Source organism: Schistocerca nitens, chromosome 8, assembly GCF_023898315.1.
Source record: "Schistocerca nitens isolate TAMUIC-IGC-003100 chromosome 8, iqSchNite1.1, whole genome shotgun sequence".
NCBI classification, from domain to species: Eukaryota; Metazoa; Arthropoda; class Insecta; order Orthoptera; family Acrididae; genus Schistocerca; species Schistocerca nitens.
Genome location: NC_064621.1, coordinates 601,030,920 through 601,054,904, shown reverse-complemented (window position 1 = coordinate 601,054,904; position 23,985 = coordinate 601,030,920).

Here is a 23,985-nt window from a genome sequence, read left to right as displayed (position 1 = left end):
AAATTTAACTGAAATCGTTCCAGGGGCTTAGGATGAGCTTTATATCCGTGGCTTTGCTCGCATACGCACATGTCAAATAAATTTCACACATATTTAACATATTTCACCCGCATTTGTACACTTATTTCACCTGTATGTCTAGCGAATTTCACCCTGCAGTTTAATTTTCACGTCGCTTAATGTTTACGAAATTCTATCTCCTAAACTGTGTGCTGTACAATTATATAATTGTGGTATATGTGACTACTGTCTGAGAAATATGTCGTGATAGAATTAGTAGTAAAGAAGTAATAAATTAAAATATCATGTATGATGCCGTGGTTTCTCGAGCATCTCAAAATTTGAAATCATAAGTCCTAAAGTATGTGTCATACAGTGATACAATTTTTCAGGTACATTCAGTGGTACATATAAATAATATCTGTAAAATGTGCCGCAAATACAGTAGATAGTAAATAAGTGATAAATTAAAACTTCATGAGGCAGTTTTACTAAATGAAAATTTAGTAAGCGATAAACTTTTTCCCTTCCATCATTTTGTGGGAGTCGTCAGCGAGATAAAGTTTGCTGCAAGTCTAAGTACCCTAATTCTCAAGCCGGCCGAAGTGGCCGTGCGGTTAAAGGCGCTGCAGTCTGGAACCGCAAGACCGCTACGGTCGCAGGTTCGAATCCTGCCTAGGGCATGGATGTTTGTGATGTCCTTAGGTTAGTTAGGTTTAACTAGTTCTAAGTTCTAGGGGACTAATGACCTCAGCAGTTAAGTCCCATAGTGCTCAGAGCCATTTGAACCTAATTCTCAAATACTGAATGACTAGTATGGATATTCGCGCGTTGTGGGCTATTCTGCTTGTTCACACTTCCCCCCCACTCCTACCCCTTTTACCTGACGGTAAGTGGCAAGCGTACAAGTTTGGTTGAAATCGGTCCAGTGCTTTCGGAGGAGAAGGGGTTCGTACGTGCATACATACACACGTGCATTCACAGATACAGTACACTCATTAATTTCTTATATTTTGTATTGATATTGATAACAATTTCGCGAAATGGAGATGTGAATAAATTGTCTGATAATTTTAAATAAAAATAGAAGACAGGATAGATGATAGGCGTTAGAGCCGCCTCGTTGTTGCCTGCAGTTGAATACCTCGGTATTTGTGATCGAGATATTGACGTTCAGACACCATACTTGATTTTGAGTTTGTGGCAAAGGAACTTGACAGAGCTAGATGTAACTTGCTGGGTAAGAAAAGACGCAAATCTAAGGTTATGTTCAGCTTTGTAGTGCCTTAGCTAACATTACACTGGCACTACCTTGTACATATGGACAGTCTCAAAGTGAGCTTCCTGTAACCATGACCGATCTCTGTTTAGCCTAATATGCAAAACATCTGTAGGGAAAGTGTCTGGAATTTAGTTATTATTGTCTTCTTCTCCTTTTTCTTCCACCCTATGGGTTCTTTCGTTTTGCTGCATGCTAAATTACCCTCTGTATGGCCTAGAGCGAAAATTAATTTTCATCATGTTGAGCCCTCAGCTGACAATGTTAATGATGAAGGAAACCCCCTCAGCTATATGCTTACAGACATATTGTGTAACGACCGGTTTCATTCTTTAAACATCTACAGGTTGCCAACATGAGGATATTCAAAGAAACGAAACCGGCCGTAATAAAATAAATGTGTAAAAAATATAGTTCGGTTAGTTTTGTTTAGTTACTAAAATCTTTGTAAATTATTTTAAAAATTTCGTTTGTTTGTTTACATTTACATGATTTACTTCGTTTACTTGCTTCCACTGATCAACGTTCCTAATGGCTTTGTACATTTAGCTTTCAGTGGCAAGATGTATCTGCGATGTGGCTGTGACGTTTCCGTAATTTACGCAGAATAGGATTGTGTATTCTGGAGTTCCAAGTTCCCCGAAATGTGCGATTAGGAGTGTGACGTAAGACTAACGGTCCGTGTTGATCTGGCCAGTATCTTCCCCAGATCTCTCATCCACGGTAAATACAAAAAAAAAAAAAAAAAGTTCAAATGTGTGTGAAATCTGATGGGACTTAACTGCTAAGGTCATCAGTCCCTAAGCTTACACACTACTCACCCTAAATTATCCTAAGGACAAACACACACACCGATGCCCGAGGGAGGACTCGAACCTTCGCCGGGACCAGCCGCACAGTCCAGGACTGCAGCGCCTTAGACCGCTCGGCTAATCGCTCGCGACCGATAAATACCTGGTTGGCGGTTATTGAGAGGCTGCCGTAGGTGGCAGCCCTGAATAGAACATTTCGCATCCAGTACACCTCCAACCCGACTACAAATTCACCCATGTAGTCTTTCTACCGCACTATCTACGCCCAATAAGTGAAACTTCCGTAATTTGCTATCATTCCTGTTGTTGCAATTTCAATGGCTGGCAGTGTATAACAGAAGCCACAGGGGCTTATACCTGAAGTATCTCCTATGCGTCGTCAGGCGAATTATCTCTGCTGTTTCGGCAGATATTTGCCATGTCGTTTTTTCAATATATAGGTGGATTCAGCCCAAACAGATACTGCTCATCACGTCTTTCGTGCGGCGTCCAGCGTCGACGTGAAGTGTCGGTTTGTTTCCCGGTTGTGACGTCCCCTCTCCGCCGTGTGCTGGTGTTGTCGACGTCGTGGAGCTGTTACTGCTACAGCTCGGTCGGTAGAGTCGAGACGCGATGTGCGATGATGGATGTCTCCGTCGGTTGACGAGAGACAAGATCTGAAAAAGCTCTTAAGAAATCGTTCCTCGCGTAATGATTAACGTTTGATTGAGAGTCCGCACAGTTTCCTTATTAATGGGAACTGCGCACTCTGATTGACCATTATGTTATGAAGTTGAATTATTATGTGCCCGGTTACCACTTTAGTGCAGTAACTGATGCATCTTCCGTCATGCGCATCGTCCACATCACCAAAAGCGAGGAAAATGTTCAGTTGCAGATCGTATTGGTCGTTGTTTGTTCGTTGCTAAGTAAAATTGTTCGCTCTATACGACGCGAGATCCACAGATACTCTTTAACAATGTCTTAACTATCTTGCGTCGGAATATTATGTATGTCCAAACCTTCCTTGTCACAACTAACAGTCCACGAATTTACTTCCAAGTTAAATAGTCACTGTTCATTAACTTTTGATCAGCAATAACCAAATATTCATAGAATCGTGGAGGCGACTCGTTGAATTTCCACTTTTGATGAACAATTGTATTGTTCCTTTTCGCTAAATACTTTATAAACATCACGCCACACACACACACGGGTAATTAGCACTGGCAGCTCTGTTAGTTACAAGTATCGTGACAATTACGACAGCTTTAACACTCGGCGTAATTGTATCTTCTTCATGCATTCGTGTCAATGTCTCCTACTCGAGACTAAACGTGTATTACAGTCTTTTGAAACTTTGTCCATTCCCGCCTATAAGTTCACTTATATGAATGTTGAGTCCAATATTGCCTACTTCAGTTAATAAAGTCCAACAACTCTGTATACACAGTCAGCATACTATCTCGCTTCAAGTCTCTGGTGTGAATATCAGTGGACAAAATCCGTGCGTCTACGTCACGCAACCACGACTCTTGAAAGTAAAACAATCTCGTCGCGCTCCGTTCGCTCAACTATGGCAAGTGCTGCTCTCGTATGACTTAGCACGGTGCCGGCCGGTGTGGCCGACCGGTTCTAGGCGCTTCAGTCTGGAACCGCGTGCCCGCTACGGTCGCAGGTTCGAATCCTGCCTGGGGCATGGACGTGTGTGATGTCCTTAGGTTAGTTAGGTTTAAATAGTTCTAAGTTCTAGGGGACTGGTGACCATAGATGTTAAGTCCCATAGTGCTCAGAGCCATTTGAACCATTTTGAACTTAGCACGATAGCCAGCAAGCGACTTACTTTTTCCTTGAATGAGTATTGTGGACGCATTGAATTTCTTCGTTGCATTTACAACTCTCTTCAACATAAAAGTTATCTCTGACCGACATTTCTTTGGACTTAACTTTCATGGTATTAATTTGCAATTATTACTTGGATGTTCGGGAGATAACTAAAGATGGCCTTTCTTTCTTCTTCCTTTCTAGCAAAACACACTCCGTAATGCTTAATGTCGGTGTTTACAAGACTTTCTGGTGTTGTATCATCGCCAAAGTTGTCGTACCTGTCAGGATAACTTCTCCCTACTTTACATCATGATGGTCTTTCCTAATTGGGTTTTGGGGTTAATTAGGGTGTTGCATGGTACAAACAAAATGATTTTTTAAGCGGAATTTAACGTCCCCATTCGATAGAGTACTACGGAAATGCTTCAGGAACTCGGGTGGGAGTCTCTGGAGGAAAGGAGGCGTTCTTTTCGTGAATCGCTACTGAGGAAATTTAGAGAACCAGCATTTGAGGCTGACTGCAGTACAGTTTTACTGCCGCCAACTTATATTTCGCGGAAAGACCACAAAGATAAGATAAGAGAGATTACGGCTCGTACAGAGGCCAATAGGCAGTCATTTTTCCCTCGTTCTGTTTGGGAGTGGAACAGGGAGAGAAGATGCTAGTTGTGGTACGAGGCACCCTCCGCCACGCACCGTATGGTGGATTTCGGAGTATGTATGTAGATGTAGATGAAGATGTAGATAGAGCGATCCCACATTAGGCTAGCGCGTTGTTCGTTTTATCGATATGTATTAACAGGGACAGTAATAGACTGTCAATGATCAGTACTTCAGCAGCGACTGAGCAGCGGTTCTGGATGGCGGTAGCAGTCATCGGAGGCCAGGGTTGTGCTACAGGTGCTGAAATAGCAGTTGTTCTTCGTATTTTACTGTCGGTGTTAATCCTGTAGACTAATCTGGGACCGCTCTGTCGAACAGGCAAGTAAAAATGGCTCTGAGCACTATGGGACTTAACATCTGTGGTCATCAGTCCCCTAGAACTTAGAACTACTTAAACCTAACTAACCTAAGGACATCACACACATCCACGCCCGAGGCAGGATTCGAACCTGCGACCGTAGCGGTCGCACGGTTCCGGACTGCAGCGCCTAGAACCGCACGGCCACCACGGCCGGCGGCAAGTATAATTACGCATTGAAAATCATTTTCTTCGTACCAGGAAATGAACCGACGCTGTCCATCGACGCTGACCGTCGCACGAAAGACGTGACGAGCAGTATTTCTTTGGGCTGGATCCAGCTACACGTTGCGAAAAAAAAAAGAAAAGATATTTGCCGAAGCCCAAGAGAAAATTCGGCTGACGACTCCTTTATGAGAGGCCCCGTATGTGCATGTTAATGTAAAAGAAAAAAGTGTCAGATGTCCAGCTGAGACTGAGGCGTGTAGTGGACCGACTGTGAAAGTCTCGGTGAGCTGCCGTGAGGAGCCCGGCTGCCGCTCTGGCTGGCTGGCCGGCCGCTACCCCGCCTGCTGCGCGCAGCGCTGCCCCCGGCGCGCCTGGCTCGGACGCGGCCGCTCAGCGATTCCAATTAGGCGCGCGGCCGCCACAAAGGGCCGCCCCCGGCGCCACGCCCCGGCCACGCCCACCTTTTAATTAATCCGTTTTATTAATCGGCCGACATTATCTGCGAGCGCGAGCACGATTAGCCGCCGGCCGGCGCCGTTATCTGTACTGCCGCTGCCGCTGCCGCTGCGGGCCCCGGCGCGCCCGCTCCCCCGGGCTGTCCGCACGCACAGGGGCCGCGAGCGTACCCGCGCTACAGCGCGCCGCTGACTCCGGCGTGGCCGTATTATTCTGGCGCGGCTCGTGTCGGCTACAGCTGTATTTGCACTGCAGCGGCCGGCATCGGGCAGGCGCATTAGCTGACGCTACTGATGAAGTGGAAGAGCTGCCGCGGTCAGGTCGCTGTCGTCGCTCACTTTGATCTAAATCTACATCTACACAGACACTCAGCAAGCCACCGTACGGTGCGTGGCGGACGGTACCCTGTATCACTACTAACCGTTTCCTTTCCTGTTCCACTCTCAGATAGAGTGAGAGAGAAACAGCTGTGTATATGCCTCCGTATGAGCCCACAGGCAAAGGACCTGGAAGAGCAGTTGAACGGAATGGACAGTGTCTTGAAAGGAGGATATAAGACGAACATCAACAAAAGCAAAACGAGGATAATGGAATGTAGTCGAATTAAATCGGGTGATGCTGAGGGTATTAGATTAGGAAATGAGACGCTTAAAGTAGTAATTGAGTTTCGCTATTTGGTGAGCAAAATAACTGATGATGGTCGAAGTAGAGAGGATATAAAATGTAGACTGGCAATGGCAAGGAAAGCGTTTCTGAAGAAGAGAAATTTGTTAACATCGAGTATTGGTTTAAGTGTCAGGAAGTCGTTTCTTAAGGTATTTATATGGAGTGTAGCCATGTATGGAAGTGAAACATGGACGACAAATAGTTTAAACAAAAAGAGAATACAAGACTTCGAAATGTGGTGATACAGAAGGATGCTGAAGATTAGGTGGGTAGATCACATAACTAATGAGGAGGTACTCAATAGAATTGGGGTGAAGCGAAATGGTTCAAATGGCTCTGAGCACTATGGGACTCAACTGCTGAGGTCATTAGTCCCCTAGAACTTAGAACTAGTTAAACCTAACTAACCGAAGGACATCACAAACATCCATGCCCGAGGCAGGATTCGAACCTGCGACCGTAGCGATCTTGCGGTTCCAGACTGCAGCGCCTTTAACCGCACGGCCACTTCGGCCGGCGTGAAGCGAAATTTGTGGCCCAACTTGACTAGATACTCTGAGGCATCAAGGGATCACCAAATTAGTATTGGAGTGCAGCGCGGAGGGCAAAAATCGTAGAGGGAGACCAAGAGATGAATACACTAAACAGATTCAGAAGGATGTAGGTTGCAGTAGGTACTGGGAGATGAAGAATCTTGCACAGGATAGAGTAGCATGGAGAGCTGCATCAAACTAGTCTCTGGACAGAAGGCCACAACAACAACAATGAGCCTAAATTTCTCGTATCCTGTCTTCACCGTGCTTACCCGCATTATACACTGAAGAGCCAAAGAAACTGCTACACACGCCTAATATCGTGTACGGTCCCCAAGAGCACGCAGAAGTGCGGCAACACGACGTGGCATAGACTCTACTGATGTCTCAAGTAGTGCTGGAGGGAACTGACACCAAGGGTCCTGTAGGGATGTCCATAAATCCGTAAGCGTTCGAAGGGGGGATGGAGGTCTCTTCTGAACAGCACATTGCGAGGCATCCCAGAGATGCGCAGTAATGTTCATGTCTAGGGAGTTTGGTGGCCAGTGGAAGTGTTTAAACACAGAACGACGATCCTGGAGCCACTCTGTAGCAATTCTGGACGAGTGAGGTGTCGCATTGTCCGCTGGAGTTGCCCAAGTCCTTCTGAATGCGCAGTGGACACGAATGGATGCAGGCGATCAGTCACGGTGCTTACGTATTTGTCACCTCTCAGAGTCGTGTCTAGACGTATCAGGGACCCCATATCACCCCAACTGCACGCGTAAACATTACTGAGCCTCCACCAGCTTGAACAGTACCCTGATGACATGTAGGGCCCATGGACTCATCAGGTTGTCTCCCTACATGTACACGTCCGTCCGCTCTATATAATCTGAAACGAGATCCGTCTGTCCAAGAAACATATTCCCAGTCATCAACAGTCCAGTGTCGGTGTAACAGGCCCAGTCGAGGCGTAAAGCTTTGTGTCGTGCAGTCATCAAGGGTACACGAGTGGGCCTTCGGCTCCGAAAGCCCATATCGACGATGTTTCGTTGAATGGTCCGCATGCTAACACTTGATAGTCTAGCGTTGAAATCTGCCGCAATTTGCGGAAATGTTGCACTTCTGTCGCGTTGAACATTCTCCTCAGTCGTCTTTGGTCCCTTTCTTGCAGGATCTTTTTTCCGGCCGCAGCGATGTCAGAGATTTGATGTTTTACCGGATTCCTAATATTCACGGTACACTCGTGAAATGCGCGTACGGGAAAATCCCCACTTCATCGCTACCTCGCAGATGCTGTGTCCCATCGCTCGTGCGCCGACTATAACACCACGTTCAACCTCACTTAAATCTTGATAACCAGCCGTTGTAGATTCAGTAGGCGATCTAAAGACTGCACCAGAGACTTCTTTGTCTTATATAGGCGTTGCCGACCGCAGCGCGGTATTCTGCCCGTTTACATACATCTGATTACGCATGCCTATACCAGTTCCGTTGGCGCTTCAGTCTATGTTGGCGGCAGTAGGATCTTTCTACAGTCACCTTCAAATTCTGGTTCTTTAAATTTTCTCAATAGTGTTCGTCGAAAAGAGAATCGCCTTCCCTCCAGGGATTCCTGTTTGAGTTCCCGAAGCATCTCCGTAACACTTGCGAATTGATCGAACCTACTGGTAGCAAATCTAGCATCTCGCCATGAATTGCTTCGATCTCTTCCTTTAATCCGACCTGGCACGGATCCCAAACCTAGAGCAATACTCAAGAATGGCTCGCACTAACGATCTACACTCCTGGAAATTGAAATAAGAACACCGTGAATTCATTGTCCCAGGAAGGGGAAACTTTATTGACACATTCCTGGGGTCAGATACATCACATGATCACACTGACAGAACCACAGGCACATAGACACAGGCAACAGAGCATGCACAATGTCGGCACTAGTACAGTGTATATCCACCTTTCGCAGCAATGCAGGCTGCTATTCTCCCATGGAGACGATCGTAGAGATGCTGGATGTAGTCCTGTGGAACGGCTTGCCATGCCATTTCCACCTGGCGCCTCAGTTGGACCAGCGTTCGTGCTGGACGTGCAGACCGCGTGAGACGACGCTTCATCCAGTCCCAAACATGCTCAATGGGGGACAGATCCGGAGATCTTGCTGGCCAGGGTAGTTGACTTACACCTTCTAGAGCACGTTGGGTGGCACGGGATACATGCGGACGTGCATTGTCCTGTTGGAATAGCAAGTTCCCTTGCCGGTCTAGGAATGGTAGAACGATGGGTTCGATGACGGTTTGGATGTACCGTGCACTATTCAGTGTCCCCTCGACGATCACCAGTGGTGTACGGCCAGTGTAGGAGATCGCTCCCCACACCATGATGCCGGGTGTTGGCCCTGTGTGCCTCGGTCGTATGCAGTCCTGATTGTGGCGCTCACCTGCACGGCGCCAAACACGCATACGACCAGCATTGGCACCAAGGCAGAAGCGACTCTCATCGCTGAAGACGACACGTCTCCATTCGTCCCTCCATTCACGCCTGTCGCGACACCACTGGAGGCGGGCTGCACGATGTTGGGGCGTGAGCGGAAGACGGCCTAACGGTGTGCGGGACCGTAGCCCAGCTTCATGGAGACGGCTGCGAATGGTCCTCGCCGATACCCCAGGAGCAACAGTGTCCCTAATTTGCTGGGAAGTGGCGGTGCGGTCCCCTACGGCACTGCGTAGGATCCTACGGTCTTGGCGTGCATCCGTGCGTCGCTGCGGTCCGGTCCCAGGTCGACGGGCACGTGCACCTTCCGCCGACCACTGGCGACAACATCGATGTACTGTGGAGACCTCACGCCCCACGTGTTGAGCAATTCGGCGGTACGTCCACCCGGCCTCCCGCATGCCCACTATACGCCCTCGCTCAAAGTCCGTCAACTGCACGTACGGTTCACGTCCACGCTGTCGCGGCATGCTACCAGTGTTAAAAGACTGCGATGGAGCTCCGTATGCCACGGCAAACTGGCTGACACTGACGGCGGCGGTGCACAAATGCTGCGCAGCTAGCGCCATTCGACGGCCAACACCGCGGTTCCTGGTGTGTCCGCTGTGCCGTGCGTGTGATCATTGCTTGTACAGCCCTCTCGCAGTGTCCGGAGCAAGTATGGTGGGTCTGACACACCGGTGTCAATGTGTTCTTTTTTCCATTTCCAGGAGTGTATATCCGATCTCCTTTACAGACGAACCAAACTTTCCTAGAAGTCTTCCAATAAACCGAAGTCGGCCATTCGCCTTTCCTACCAAAATCCTCACATGCTCGTGCCATTTCATACGGCTCTGCAACGCTACACCCAGATATTTAAATGACTTGACTGCGTCCAGCAGGTGAACACTAATGCTGTATCCGAACATTAAGGGTTTGTTTTTCCTACTCATCCACATTAACTTACATTTTTCTACATATAGAGGCAAGTGCCATTCATCACGAGTGGCATTTATCACACCAACTAAATATTTTATCTAAGTCATCTTGTATCATCCTGCAGTCACTCATGTTTGACACCTTCCCCTGCACCACAGCATCACGAGCAAACAACCGCAGATTTCTGATTATCCTGTCGGCCAGATCATTTATTATACGTATACAAAAAAGGCATTGTCCGCCCATCTCAAACCGCTAAGGAAACTTGGACTGGCCTCGATCTTATACTGTAAACAACGTTTAAGAAGGCATTTTTCCAAATTTCACGTCTAAGGGGTGAAATAGGGGTTGAAAGGGTTTTTGAAAATATGTGACTATTAAGGAAATTTTGAAGCTAGACATACGAAAACTGTTATTTGGTTCCTCAGTCATTAACAAAGAAATACTTGTTTCAGCATTTATGGAAATTTAACGCCTATGAGGTTGAAAAAGTTACATAGAAAAAACCAACCAGCAGAACTGTTTATAACCTATAGGTACATAGCCCCAAAATGTAAACTAAATAGTAACCCCCATGAACCATGGACCTAGCCGTTGGTGGGGAGGCTTGCGTGTCTCAGCGATACAGATAGCCGTACCGTAGGTGCAACCACAACGGAGGGGTATCTGTTGAGAGGCCACACAAACATGTGGTTCCTGAAGAGGGGCAGCAGCCTTTTCAGTAGTTGCAGGGGCAAAAGTCTGGATGATTGACTGATCTGGCCTTGTAACATTAACCAAAACGGCCTTGCTGTGCTGGTACTGCGAACGGCTGAAAGCAAGGGGAAACTACAGCCGTAATTTTTCCCGAGGACATGCAGCTCTACTGTATGATTAAATGATGATGGCGTCCTCTTGGGTAAAATATTCCGGAGGTAAAATAGTCCCCCATTCGGATCTCCGGGCGGGGACTACTCAAGAGGACGTCGTTATCAGGAGAAAGAAAACTGGAGTTCTACAGATCGGAGCGTGGAATGGCAGATCACTTAATCGGGCAGGTAGGTTAGAAAATTGGAAAATGGAAATGGATAGGTTAAAGTTAGATATAGTGGGAATTAGTGAAGTTCGGTGGCAGGAGGAACAAGACTTTTGGTCAGGTGATTACAGGGTTGTAAATACAAAATCAAATAGGGGTAATGCAGGAGTAGGTTTAATAATGAATAAAAAAATAGGAGTGCAGGTTAGCTACTACAAACAGTATAGTGAACGTATTATTGTGGCCAAGATAGACACAAAGCCCATGCCTACTACAGTAGTACAAGTTTATATGCCAACTAGCTCTGCAGATGATGAAGAAATAGATGAAATGTATGACGAGATAAAAGAAATTGTTCAGGTAGTGAAGGGAGACGAAAATTTAATAGTCATGGGTGACTGGAATTCGTCAGTAGGAAAAGGGAGAGAAGGAAACATAGTAGGTGAATATGGATTGGGGGGAAGAAATGAAAGAGGGAGCCGCCTTGTAGAATTTTGCACAGAGCATAACTTAATCATAGCTAACACTTGGTTCAAGAATCATAAAAGAAGGTTGTATACCTGGAAGAATCCTGGAGATACTGACAGGTTTCAGATAGATTATATAATGGTAAGACAGAGATTTAGGAACCAGGTTTTAAATTGTAAGACATTTCCTGGGGCAGATGTGGATTCTGACCACAATCTATTGGTTATGAACTGCAGATTGAAACTGAAGAAACTGCAAAAAGGTGGGAATTTAAGGAGATGGGACCTGGATAAACTGAAAGAACCAGAGGTTGTAGAGAGTTTCAGGGAGAGCATAAGGGAACAATTGACAGGAATGGGGGAAAGAAATACAGTAGAAGAAAAATGGGTAGCTCTGAGGGATGAAGTGGTGAAGGCAGCAGACGATCAAGTAGGGAAAAAGACGAGGGCTAATAGAAATCCTTGGGTAACAGAAGAAATATTGAATTTAATTGATGAAAGGAGAAAATATAAAAATGCAGTAAATGAAGCAGGCAAAAAGGAATACAAACGTCTCAAAAATGAAATCGACAGGAAGTGCAAAATGGCTAAGCAGGGATGGCTAGAGGACAAATGTAAGGATGTAGAGGCTTGTCTCACTAGGGGTAAGATAGATACTGCCTACAGGAAAATTAAAGAGACCTTTGGAGAGAAGAGAACCACTTGTATGAATATCAAGAGCTCAGATGGCAACCCAGTTCTAAGCAAAGAAGGGAAGGCAGAAAGGTGGAAGGAGTATATAGAGGGTTTATACAAGGGAGATGTACTTGAGGACAATATTATGGAAATGGAAGAGGATGTAGATGAAGACGAAATGGGAGATAAGATACTGCGTGAAGAGTTTGACAGAGCACTGAAAGACCTGAGTCGAAACAAGGCCCCGGGAGTAGACAACATACCATTAGAACTACTGATGGCCTCGGGAGAGCCAGTCATGACAAAACTCTACCATCTGATGAGCAAGATGTATGAGACAGGCGAAATACCCACAGACTTCAAGAAGAATATAATAATTCCAATCCCAAAGAAAGCAGGTGTTGACAGATGTGAAAATTACCGAACTATCAGTTTAATAAGTCACAGCTGCAAAATACTAACGCGAATTCTTTACAGACGAATGGAAAAACTGGTAGAAGCGGCCTCGGGGAAGATCAGTTTGGATTCCGTGGAAATGTTGGAACACGTGAGGCAATACTAACCTTACGACTTATCTTAGAAGAAAGATTAAGAAAAGGCAAACCTACGTTTCTAGCATTTGTAGACTTAGAGAAAGCTTTTGACAACGTTAACTGGAATACTCTCTTTCAAATTCTGAAGGTGGCAGGGGTAAAATACAGGGAGCGAAAGGCTATTTATAATTTGTACAGAAACCAGGTGGCAGTTATAAGAGTCGAGGGGCATGAAAGGGAAGCAGTGGTTGGGAAAGGAGTGAGACAGGGTTGTAGCCTCTCCCCGATGTTATTCAATCTGTATATTGAGCAAGCAGTAAAGGAAACAAAAGAAAAATTCGGAGTCGGTATTAAAATTCATGGAGAAGAAGTAAAAACTTTGAGGTTCGCCGATGACATTGTAATTCTGTCAGAGACAGCAAAGGACTTGGAAGAGCAGTTGAACGGAATGGACAGTGTCTTGAAAGGAGGATATAAGATGAACATCAACAAAAGCAAAACGAGGATAATGGAATGTAGTCAAATTAAGTCGGGTGATGCTGAGGGAATTAGATTAGGAAATGAGACACTTAAAGTAGTAAAGGAGTTTTGCTATTTAGGGAGTAAAATAACTGATGAAGGTCGAAGTAGAGAGGATATAAAATGTAGACTGGCAATGGCAAGGAAAGCGTTTCTGAAGAAGAGAAATTTGTTAACATCGAGTACAGATTTAGGTGTCAGGAAGTCGTTTCTGAAAGTATTTGTATGGAGTGTAGCCATGTATGGAAGTGAGACATGGACGATAACTAGTTTGGACAAGAAGAGAATAGAAGCTTTCGAAATGTGGTGCTACAGAAGAATGCTGAAGATAAGGTGGGTAGATCACGTAACTAATGAGGAGGTATTGAATAGGATTGGGGAGAAGAGAAGTTTGTGGCACAACTTGACTAGAAGAAGGGATCGGTTGGCAGGACATGTTTTGAGGCATCAAGGGATCACAAATTTAGCATTGGAGGGCAGCGTGGAGGGTAAAAATCGTAGAGGGAGACCAAGAGATCAATACACTAAGCAGATTCAGAAGGATGTAGGTTGCAGTAGGTACTGGGAGATGAAGAAGCTTGCACAGGATAGAGTAGCATGGAGAGCTGCATCAAACCAGTCTCAGGACTGAAGACCACAACAACAACAACATGTACATATTTCGGGCCACTGAAGACGCCTTGCAGAGAATAAAGGCGAAACGCGTATGGCACGAAAATTACGTTTCTTTCGGTTGTACTCAGACGGTCCAAAAAGTAAAAATTATCAATATACGTTGAGACGTTAGTTTAATAAACATTTGGACGAAACGTTCTTGACCGATTTACTTCAAATTTTAAACCATAACCTATTAAAGTTCAAAAGAAAATAAACTATATATTTTTCTTATAGCAACAATGTACAGGTTTTCTGTTAAAACCCACTGCCAGAAACAAAATGCTCTCCTACATATATGTGCAGTTTTGTTTCCTTTGTCTGCGTCACTTTTAACTACGATAGTGGGGCGTTTAAACCATTAGACAAATTGTTTCTCCCATATACAATGTTTCTTATTACATATATTTTTAAACATAAATTGTATACGCAACAATACTTTGTTTTGTTTTCATCCTGTCAGACAAATAACACAGAAAAAAAGATGTTGTAGTTCTGGCTCATCGACTTATGATTAGGATACTACTATAGCATCTGAAATTGCAATAACAATAAACAAGGCTCAAGGTCAGATGTGGGGAGAAGAGATGAACAGAGGGGTTGGAGGAGGTGGTGATGGAAATAGAGACAGGGGGAGAGGAGGAGATGGATAGAGGGAGGAGGAATAAAGATTTCTGGACATACGTCCAGTTCCCATACGTATTAGAAACCTGTGCTTTCTCTTTTCTTTCTTTTCTGTTTAACCAGACTGAGCCACAGATAAGTCTGGCCGATTACATCAAGTCATTTATTTATATATTTCTTGTGAACAGCTGCTGAGTAATTTGAACTTATGTAGGACATCGTTTCTTTTTCTCCTCCCAATATCTCTTCATTCGTTCGCTGTGTTTCTTCTTCCATTCAATCTGCAACATGTCGAAGGAGCTTTTCAGTAAAATTATAGTTGTTAATTATGGTTAAGAATTTAGTTATGGACTGGCAGATGTCTTCAAGCATGCAGTTTGATTAACGTCTTCATGAATTTTTATCAGCCAGTTGATCCATTGCTTCAGTTCTTCATCGATAAATCTAAGCTATATATTTTCTTTATGTATCAGTAACCGACCATATGTATGTGTGGTCGCCGTGTCCGAATTGCTTCCGCGATTTTTTCTGTAATTTGACGTCTTTAATTTGATTTCTTATTCATTATTCATCGAAATTCCATTTTTCCATTTTGGTCCTAGGACTTTCCTTAAAATTTTTATTTTTTCTTAATATTTTTGATTTGAGATCTTCCAGTTATCATCATAGTTCCGGGCTCTTTACGTACTTCCATATTAATGTCTGTCATATAGTAATTTTGCTTTCTGTGATAGAGATTTATTATATCTGTAATAAACATGTTTGTATGTTCATAGTAGTATATTGTTCACATTACTGCAGTTTAAATACTGTCCCATTTATAGTAGTTTTGACCTTTGGCAATGTTCATTTATTTGTTTGTCCCCACGTCCGACTGCTTCCTGTAACGCATTTTTGAGACGGCTTGAAATTTTTCCACCAAATTTTCTTAGATTTCATCTGTGAAAATTATGTCCTATCAATGTGGTTTCAGTTTGGAGACCCGCCAGGGAAGCCGAGAGCACTAATGCACTGCTTCCTGGACTCGAGTAGGCGGATTAACGACGAGTGCCGGTGTGCCGGCCGGCCTGGATATGGTTCTTAGGCGGTTTTCCACATCCCACTAGGTGAATACTGGGCTTATTCCCACGTCCCGCCTCAGTTACACGACTCACAGACGTTTGAAAACGTTCAACTATTCCATGAATTATACTGGACATAGACAGCTGGGGTACACCAGTTCCCTCCCGGGGGTTATGGGGTGGTGGCAGGAAGGGCATCCGGCCACCCCTTAACATTAACCATGCCGGCCCTGCGACCGCGGGATAAAGGCATAAGCAAAATAAGAAGAAGAATGTGGTTTCAGTTTCGGGAATATGAAGAAGTCCGTAGGGCCCATATGGGAAGACGAGGTTTGTTGGACCACAATAGCTGCGACTTGTTTTATCTCCAAGAGCTATGTCTAAGTTGGTACCCTGTGGTTTCCCAACAGTTCGGACGCCTCCCTGCATTCAGCTTCCTGCAAACGTGTCAGAACGTTTGGGTTCGAGGTCACAGGGTACATACCTTGTGATGCACTATGTCCTTGTATAAGTCGTCTTTACCTTGGAGGTTAATTGGTTTGCTTCGGGTGACGACAACGTATCAGCCGTAGACATGGCCTCTGTCTCGACTTCTCCATATTTCGAGGTTGCTGCAGACTGATAACGGGCCGATTCTCTTTCTACACACTGCCTTTTCTATTAGACAGAGTCGTAGAAAATGATTACAATCATTACCGGTTGCGGCCATTTACAAATTCTACACATTGTAGCGTTCACGACATGCTAGTTCGCTAATATGGCGTGTGATGTAAAAGGTCTGAAGATGGCGAATGTATGGCCGAAGCAGGTTACGTTTCTAATTATATTCCGTGACATTGCCTGAAACAAAAACAGTGTTTCCTATAACAGTAATACTTCTTTGTAGATTTAATGTCATTTGTCGCAGATTCTCTGTCTATTCGTGCATCAGGAGGCAAAGGACGATTTTTGCAATGAGACGAATCGTGCGAGAGTCGTGATCTGTTTGCATACTAATCCTCGCCGATTATCACGTATTCATCGTCTGCATGGTGACTTTCTGTTGAATAGGAAAGTCGTCCTGCCAGTGGACCTTCATCGACTGACTTTCTAACCTCTTTAAAGCAATTCAACATCTCCTATAATTGCTCAGATTTTGCAAACTTGTTTGCCTGTTTTTCATCAAAATCTGGCACACTCAGATGGTTCTTTCAACTCCCGCTTGGTAATATTCGTCCACAACTGCGACGGCGGTTGCATACCTTACTCAGTTGTAGAAACACTCCGTGTTTTTCTATCATCGTCAGTAAGTACTTCTCAATTACAGTCACGTCATACAATGAGGATATCTTTGCTATGAGAATCAAACGGTAGTGTCCATTGACACAGGACGTCTAATACTCCTAGTGAAGAGACACTGCTTAGGCCTCAGGGACAGCGGTTTAGGGGAATGAAGTAAACCTTAATGGCCGGGTGGGGATTTGAACCGCTGCCCCGACGAAGACCGCCGAGGAACGCCACAGTGGAGGTACCTGTCGATTCTTAGGGGCGCCGTGATGTGGCGGTTCCCTTTACTGGAGCGACGAGACGGTGGCCACGACTACGCGCCGGCAGAGGAAATGCCGGCGGTTAGGGCGACAGCGCGCAGTGGGACGCCGCCCCCTCCCGCCCCCGCCCCCCTCTCCAGGCGCGCCCCAGGGTATTGATCTGAACGGCGCGGGGCCACGACGCGCCGCTCCGCGACGCCTTGAGACGTGCCGCCGACGCCGCACCTGCGACGCGTTCTCCGCCCCTTCTGTAGCGCCGCGGCGCCAACTTCACTGCCGGACTTTCTAAAGCCGATGTTACGCTGTTGTGTGGGGGCGAAACAACTGGTCAAGTCTTCCCTGCCTGGCTCATTCTGTCGCATTTGACACAACCGACACTTTAGACCGGTGGTTCCCAACCTTTCTGAGACCACTGCCCCTGAAGAAAGTCAGATAGAAGGTGACAATTATTAAACTATATGGAATAAAATCATCAAAACTTCTGAGCGGTTTGCGTTAGGACGTTCAAGCTGCACGGTTGGCCGCGGGGGATGATGGGAATTAGTATAGTTTTGTTTAGCGAGGAAGCCCACTTTCATCTGGATGGGTTCATCATTAAGCAAAACTGGCGCATTTGGGGGACTGAGAATTCGTATTTCGCGATCGAGACGTCTCTTCTCCCTCAGCGGGTGACTGTGGTGTGCAATGAATGACCAGTCACGGAATGCAGAATTTCGCTATTCGTCTGCGCCACATTATCGCCAATGATAGGAGGCATATCGAACTTGTAACCTAAATCCGAATATGGGAAATTTAAATATTGTATAAAATGTGTGCACGGAGTAGTTTGTAACTAATTTACGTTTCTCTTCATATAGTTCAGTAACTGTCACCTTGCATCTTTCAATGTCCCCGTCAAACTTTAGCACATTTCTAAGTTGAGAGGTTGAGAGTCCACATGTTGCTTCAAGTATGTCGTACCCACCTGAAGGACTCATTGCTCATTAGATCCCGCAGAGCTTCCAAATTAGTACGATTTATCGGCAGTTCCAAAGAGTGTGTAACGGGACATCCTCCTCTAGGATTACTTTTTCTCAGCAGTAATTGTCGATACCAGTATTATTTTTCGAATTTTGTACAGGTCAATATTATCTCAGCTGCTTTTCTGAAAACTTTCGTATAATTTTACACATAATATGTTACATTTCAAGCGAAAATTTATGAAAAGGAATTACTTAATTTTCGATTTTACTGTCGATAAGTACTAACTCTGAATGTACAGTTAAAATTATTTTTTTAGAAACATTTGAAATTACGAATTTTTTTGCACGCTTAAAATTTCTTAATTACGCAATATAGTACTGTTAATTATGTTTATTTCTGGATTCATTTATGATATAATAATCGAAACTAACAGAAATTCATTTGTCAAGAAAAATTGTAACCCCTTTCGAATCTTTTTATGTCCGCTGAGTAAAGTAGTATTAAGCGTGGCTCTGATGTGATCGGAGGTATTGTTGTATTTTGGACGAAAATGTAATTTCGGCTTTGTTAATGTGAAAATTCAAGAGACTGTATGATATACTAAAACGTGACAAAATATATTAACATAACAGAATAATTAACGTAACAGAAATTCTGCAACAACAATCTTCAAATTTATTTAGATCAATTCAACATTTCAGCTTCAAGAATCAGAACCCTAGACAAGAAGAACTGGAACCAACTCTACACAAAAAGCTAAGTAAACTAGAAATTTTGTTGTAATCTTCGCTCATCTCAAATTTTTCATAAAAGACTTTGCTTATTGTGGACAATAGCTGCCACTAGGAAGGAGGGAGTGGATTAAAAGTGCTACACATTTTCTATAGGATTAAGATTGGATGATTTATCGGTCCTGCCGAGGAGCTATAGAGATCCACAGTATTCGCCAAACCAAGAACATCTCCGTGCGACACTGTGAGTACGACTGTCATCATCTTGCAAGGCGGAAGAGTCTACGTCGTACTCCTCATAAAGATGTAGAAGAAAGAGCAACACTTGGTCATCGAGAATGCTGAAACAAACATCCTGGTGACAGACTGCCTGTTGCCGGGAAATCTGGGTTCGAGTTCCGGTCCGACACATATATTCATTGTCGTCATTCCATTCTACAGCTGAAGGTTGTCTTCATTCGCAATTGCGAATTCACTCATTGTAAACCAAGCAGATGTTCCATCCACACCTCAAAACGCACAGCTCCAAAGCCATGTCAATAAAATAGAACTATAGCAGCAATAATCACAAGATACCCGCATACCCACATTCTGAACTACTGAACTATTAGTATTTTCACTCACGTCTCGCACTTCGAGTGATACTACGAATTCCTTGTGTATTATAACTACTCAAGTACGAGTATGAATGTAGCTGATATAGCTGTCCCCTTACTTGGTACATTTCCCCAAGTCGAAAGAGTAACAAATGGCTTATTTCTTCAAATAGTGTTAGTGCTATCTCTGCTTTTCATCGAGTCCTGACATACCAAAGCATACGGTTTCAAGATTTTTACTCAATCTGTTAGCCACGTTTTATCGGCCTTCTCTCTTTCTCACTTTCTTTTTCATTATCTGTTTCTATCGTTATTTTTCTCGCAGTTTGATTTGATTTTCTGCAACATTTTCAACATATATCAATTATTGTAGCGCCATTTCTTTAATTGCTATGGAAAAATATGTACGTTCGCATTATGAAATGTAAGACGGATGGTCGGATGTAACGGAGAGTCCGAAGTTCTTCAGTTGCTCATGGTGCTCGGCACACTGGACTCGCATTCGGGAGGCCGACGGTTCAATCCCGCGTCCGGCCATCATGATTTAGGTTTTCCGTGATTTCCCTAAATCGCTCCAGGCAAATGCCGGGATGGTTCCTTTCAAAGGGCACGGCCGACTTCCTTCCCCATCCTTCCCTCATCTGATGAGACCGATGACCTCGCTGTCTGGTCTCTTTCCCCCAACAAACCAACCAACCATGGTGCTCGGCACTACATTGTTTTTTCATTATTCCGTATAAGACAAGCGTCTCCTCTAGTATCTACAAATGGCCGTACTGTGCAGTAGACCACATCTCCTTTATTTACATTTGAATCGCAGTCCCTATGTTAGTCTACTTGTTTTCACTTTAGACGCAGAGTACAGCTACTTAGCACGTCATGCAGGGAAAGTTCGCGTTCCTAGCTAAGAGGAGGTACGTAGTCTCCTACCAGACTCAAACAGCATTCTTTATCAGGGAATCTCTATCAGGGAATAAAACTGTACAATAAACTGTCCGAAGAAATGAAAAAGATTACCAAAATACACCTATTCTTCATAAGTAATGCATATCACATAATTAAAGATTATATGATATTGCAACGCTTGTGTTATTCTGCATGCATACATGTCCAAATGAACAGGCACTGCGGCGACCACAGCCGTTACGAAACACACCGAATGAATTCGCAATTGCGAATATGGTCTACCATCACCTGTAGAATGGAATGACAATGAAAATTTGTGCAGTATCAGGGCTCGAACCCGTCGCTTTACCATTTGGCTATTCGTGCACGACTCACGACATACGACTATTTGGATCTGGCCGTGAGTCGTGCACGAATAGCCAAATGGTAAAGCGACGGGTTCGAGTCCTGATACTGCACAAATTTTCATTGTCATTCCATTCTACAGGTGATGGTAGACCTTATTCACAATTGCGAATTCATTTGATGAATTAAAGGTTACTCATAGGAATTTGTGTAATGATTAATAATGAAAGGAATAACAGGAACACCTTATCACATTTTTTTTTTTTTTTTTTGGTCATCAGTCTACTGACTGGTTTGATGCGGACCGCCACGAATTCCTTTCCTGTGCTAACCTCTTCATCTCAGAGTAGCACTTGCAACCTACGTCCTCAATTATTTGCTTGACGTATTCCAATCTCTGTCTTCCTCTACAGTTTTTGCCCTCTACAGCTCCCTCTAGTACCATGGAAGTCATTCCCTCATGTCTTAGCAGATGTCCTATCATCCAGTCCCTTCTCCTTATCAGTGTTTTCCACATATTCCCTTCCTCTCCGATTCTGCGTAGAGCCTCCTCATTCCTTACCTTATCAGTCCACCTAATTTTCAACATTCGTCTATAGCACCACATCTCAAATGCTTCGATTCTCTTCTGTTCCGGTTTTCCCACAGTCCATGTTTCACTACCATACAATGCTGTACTCCAGACGTACATCCTCAGAAATTTCTTCCTCAAATTAAGGCCGGTATTTGATATTAGTAGACTTCTCTTGGCCAGAAATGCCTTTTTTGCCTAGCGAGTCTGCTTTTGATGTCCTCCTTGCTCCGTCCGTTATTGGTTATTTTACTGCCTAGGTAGCACAATTCCTTAACTTCATTGACTTCGTGACCATCAATCATGATGTTAAGTTCCTCGCTGTTCTCATTTCTATTACTTCTCATTACCTTCGTCTTTCTCCGATTTACTCTCAAACCATACTGTGTACTCATTAGACTGTTCATTCCGTTCAGCAGATCATTTCATTCTTCTTCACTTTCACTCAGGATAGCAATGTCATCAGCGAATCGTATCATTGATATCCTTTCACCTTGTATTTTAATTCCACTCCTGAACCTTTCTTTTATTTCCATTATTGCTTCCTCGATGTACAGATTGAAGAGGAGGGGCGAAAGGCTACAGCCTTCACCCTTCTTAATACGAGCACTTCGTTCTTGATCGTCCACTCTTATTATTCCCTCTTGGTTGTTGTACATATTGTATATGACCCGTCTCTCCCTATAGCTTACCCCTACTTTTTTCAGAATCTCGAACAGCTTGCACCATTTTATATTGTCGAACGCTTTTTCCAGGTCGACAAATCCTATGAAAGTGTCTTGATTTTTCTTTAGCCTTGCTTCCATTATTAGCCGTAACGTCAGAATTGCCTCTCTCGTCCCTTTACTTTTCCTAAAGCCAAACTGATCGTCACCTAGCGCATTCTCAATTTTCTTTTCCATTCTTCTGTATATTATTCTTGTAAGCAGCTTCGATGCATGAGCTGTTAAGCTGATTGTGCGATAATTCTCGCACTTGTCAGCTCTTGCCGTCTTCGGAATTGTGTGGATGATGCTTTTCCGAAAGTCAGATGGTATGTCGCCAGACTCATATATTCTACACACCAACGTGAATAGTCGTTTTGTTGCCACTTCCCCCAATGATTTTAGAAATTCTGATGGAATGTTATCAATCCCTTCTGCCTTATTTGGCCGTAAGTCCTCCAAAGCTCTTTTAAATTCCGATTCTAATACTGGATCCCCTATCTCTTCTAAATCGACTCCTGTTTCTTCTTCTATCACATCAGACAAATCTTCACCCTCATAGAGGCTTTCAATCTATTCTTTCCACCTATCTGCTCTCTCCTCTGCATTTAACGGTGGAATTCCCGTTGCACTCTTAATGTTACCACCGTTGCTTTTAATGTCACCAAAGGTTGTTTTGACTTTCCTGTATGCCGAGTCTGTCCTTCCGACAATCATATCATTTTCGATGTCTTCACATTTTTCCTGCAGCCATTTCGTCTTAGCTTCCCTGCATTTCCTATTTATTTCATTCCTCAGCGACTTGTATTTCTGTATTCCTGATTTTCCCGGAACATGTTTGTACTTCCTTCTTTCGTCAATCAACTGAAGTATTTCTTCTGTTACCCATGATTTCTTCGCAGCTACCTTCTTTGTACCTATGTTTTCCTTCCCAACTTCTGTGATGGCCCTTTTTAGAGATGTCCATTCCTCTTCAACTGTACTGCCTACTGCGCTATTCCTTATTGCTGTATCTATAGCTTTAGAGAACTTCAAACGTATCTCGTCATTCCTTAGTGCTTCCGTATCCCACTTCTTTGCGTATTGATTCTTCCTGACTAATGTCTTGAACTTCAGCCTACTCTTCATCACTATTATATTGTGATCTGAGTCTATATCTGCTCCTGGGTACACCTTACAATCCAGTATCTGATTTCGGAATCTCTGTCTGACCATGATGTAATGTAATTGGAATCTTCCCGCATCTCCCGGCCTTTTCCAAGTATACCTCCTCCTCTTGTGATTCTTGAACAGGGTATTCGCTATTACTAGCTGAAACTTGTTACAGAACTCAATTAGTCTTTCTCCTCTTTCATTCCTTGTCCCAAGCTCATATTCTCCTGTAACCTTTTCTTCCACTCCTTCCCCTACAACTGCATTCCAGTCGCCCATGACTATTAGATTTTCGTCCCCCTTTACATACTGCATTACCCTTTCAATATCCTCATACACTTTCTCTATCTGTTCATCTTCAGCTTGCGACGTCGGCATGTATACCTGAACTATCGTTGTCGGTGTTGGTCTGCTGTCGATTCTGATTAGAACAACCCGGTCACTGAACTTTTCACAGAAACACACCCTCTGCCCTGCCTTCCTATTCATAACGAATCCTACACCTGTTATACCATTTTCTGCTGCTGTTGATATTACCCGATACTCATCTGACCAGAAATCCTTGTCTTCCTTCCACTTCACTTCACTGACCCCTACTATATCTAGATCGAGCCTTTGCATTTCCCTTTTCAGATTTTCTAGTTTCCCTACCATGTTCAAGCTTCTAACATTCCACGCCCCGACTCGTAGAACGTTATCCTTTCGTTGATTATTCAATCTTTTTCTCATGGTAACCTCCCCCTTGGCAGTCCCCTCCCGGAGATCCGAATGTGGGACTATTCCGGAATCTTTTGCCAATGGAGAGATCATCA